This window comes from Microcebus murinus, chromosome 2 (genome assembly GCF_040939455.1).
Source record: "Microcebus murinus isolate Inina chromosome 2, M.murinus_Inina_mat1.0, whole genome shotgun sequence".
Lineage (NCBI taxonomy): Eukaryota > Metazoa > Chordata > Mammalia > Primates > Cheirogaleidae > Microcebus > Microcebus murinus.
The window spans coordinates 75859532-75862456 of NC_134105.1; the positions used below are offsets into that span (position 1 = coordinate 75859532).

General features: G+C 40.4%; 1 non-coding gene across 1 annotated transcript; it reads right to left on the reverse strand.

Moving 5' to 3' along the window:
• Nucleotides 1-1851: 1851 nt before the first annotated feature.
• On the reverse strand, nucleotides 1852-1954 carry LOC142869782 (U6 spliceosomal RNA). The gene has a single exon (XR_012918343.1). It is a non-coding gene; the product is annotated as a U6 spliceosomal RNA (small nuclear RNA).
• Between the last annotated feature and the right edge of the window lie 971 nt (nucleotides 1955-2925).

The window sequence follows — 2925 nt, forward strand, 5'->3', positions numbered from 1 at the left end:
TCTGCATTATGTCCTGTTCTTTCTCTAGATAAATGCCATTTTAATCACTCCACCTGAATGAGGATCTTACAAGTCATCTTCAGCTTCCTCACCTACATAGATATCTAATCAACCACTGAGTCAGTTTGGCCATATGCACTGGATCCTGTTATTTTTCTCCCAAGAAAGTAAAAGCTATAATAGTTTTTCTTAAGGGCAGGAGCTAATTTTATTTCTCTTTGCAATCTCCCGACATGACTTGATATAGTTTCCCTGGACACTATTTATGGAGTTTCCCTAGGACTGAAAGGAACTCCATAAGTATTGTTGAAGTATATTGAACTGAAATCATGTGTGAAGTGATTAACATGTATGGTAAGAATCTTATAAGATATATCTATTTCTTCTTTGGCAAAAACACAAATGGACTCAGTTATCAATTAATACTTCTCACACTAATTTTAATTTTAGAATTAAGATTCTAAAATTCTATACAAATGGTACAGAAATATTATGTAATGGGCCTGAAAATGTTACTTTTAAAGATGGAAGTAGGATTGATCAGAGAGACGAATGTCCTTCATTTAGCAAAAGACCTGGGATATAAAAGATGAAATCTCCAAGGATAAATTACTTTGTATAAGAAAAGTGTCAAGAATGGAAGGCTGGCAGACAGAAAGGAAGCTAGAAAGAGGAGCCGGGGAAGTGGAGTCAGGTGGAAAAGTTGTCAGGGACCTCCACAGAGAGCTGGTAAGTGCTTAAGAATGGCAGGGTTGGTTTTAAACACAAGGGTGTCTATCAAGAATTAGGTTTTAAGTTATTGGCTGTGTGGTGTTGTAATTTAGTATAACTCCCATCCTGTAGCAACCTCGCTTTATGGAACTAAGAGGGACCACCAAAGCGATTTTTTTCTAAGCAAAGCAAGTCTGCTCTATGTTCTGGTATACACTTTTAAGCACCTCTCAGACACTCTATCACCCTAAAGTATCAAGTGGATTCTACCAAGTAATGACCAGTGATGCAATAAGATGTTTAAAAAGATTCTAGAATGGATTATAAAGGCAGTTGCAAAAGCCTGTGATATGATAAATTCTTGAGAAACCAGCAGGTGTCTGTTTAGCTGAGGGCAGCTGGCCTGGTGTGGCCATGAGCTATGTGTGAATCACCATGTGAAAAGGGAGCTCTGGTAAATGTTACTGTTCATGGTCTTAATTCTGAATCGACCTGCTCTTCTTTCTGTTTCTCCTCTACTTCTGACTCTCTGAGTTAACAAGGGGGTTTAGAAGGGGTATCCTTCCTCTGCTCCATGTTCTACGTTTGGATGTGATATTCACCCCATTTTCCCTCAGGTATGACTGTGGCTCCTCTCAGCGAAGACTCTGGTCCTCCCCTCTGCAGGGCTGCATTTGCCTGTCTCGGGTAAACACTCGGGGCCCAGGTAAACTATGGGACCTCTCAACGGGGCTCCACCCCGTTGGAACACCCAGCTGGTTTGGCACTGGGAAGGCATAAGCTGACATAGTTCTTCCTTCAAATATTTGGAAAAGTCATTTTTTCTTATTCTCTATGGCTCCAAGGCATAGAGTGAGGAATCGTGGGGCGTTAAAAGGACAGAGTGTAGCTCAAAACAAAAAGGTACTTGACAGCAGACAGAGCAGCCACAGTGGTCATTTCCTCCTCACTGGAAGGGCAATAGCAAAGGCTGGAAGACCATCACGTGGAAATGCTCTGGGCAGGTTTGCAAAGAGAGTCGTGCATCCTATGGATCATTTTACTAGAGGGTCCGTAGGGTCCTTCAGCGCTGAAGTTCTCAGATTCTAAACCTCTGTAATTCTTTGAGTTAAAAAAGAAAAATGTCAGACTATAAAGGGCAATTTGGGGTTAATATTATTTCTTTTTTTTTTCTTGTTAAAACAGGGGCCACACTAATCGTCTCCATATCATTCCAATTTTAGTTTATGTGCTGCCATAGCACATACTGGAGTGAGAACTATTGGAGGGTCACTAGAATATGATTGTCTCCAAGAATAAAATTAAAAAATTGAGATGAGAAGCAGAAGAGTTTAAATCTAGGTTGGGGGGGGGGCACCATATCCTCAGAAGGGATCTATTAACCTGTGTTTTCTGTGCCAAATAGAGCAGCTTAGACCTAAAGAATGTCAGCAATTTTCGTCCTCCCACACAGCTACTTTATAATAATTAGTTTTACTACTTTTTTCACAAGCTATTACTTTAATTATTTTAATTAGATTGTTCATGCACTCAAGTTGTTTACAAGCACTTTTCTTTTTATAGCATATCAATAAACAGTAGAGGGAAACTACCACCTTGGAGAAGCCAGGCGGTTTCTACTAGGTAGGCCACAGCCTAGAGCATGGAAGCAGCTTTTTCCACCCTACACCAGAAACCATCCAGCATCCTGGAACCTCAATAGAGAGGAATGGGAGCCCCTTCCCTGAGAAAAGACTGTTGTCTCATCTGTATCCTCTGTGGTCATTGCCCCTTGAGTCAAAGCAATGGAGAGAAAATAATCTGTTTTGGGGGCATGTTCCTCTGACAACTAAGGAGTAAATACTAAAGGTTATGGATGGTTAGCTGTCAGCTTTTATTAAAATTCCACATACTTGGCATTTCTTGGCTATCTGGTTTGACTCCTGGTTCCACCCCTTACTAGTTTTGTGACATTGAAAAAGTTACTTAACTTTTGGAATTGTCAGTTCACCTATCTCTCAAATGAAGGAAAAAACACCAAACAAGTAGGATTATTTTGAGAATTACACAAGTTACAGGCGCTAAGAACTTTCCGGGCATAGAGTGGTCATTCTATCATTATCTACTCTTTTCTCCTCTTGCCTTCTTTTCTCGTCCTTCTATTCTAGGCTTTTAGCAATTTTGACATACCAAAGTTGGGATTCCTTGGTTCCAGGCTTCAGGGCTCTTTCTTAC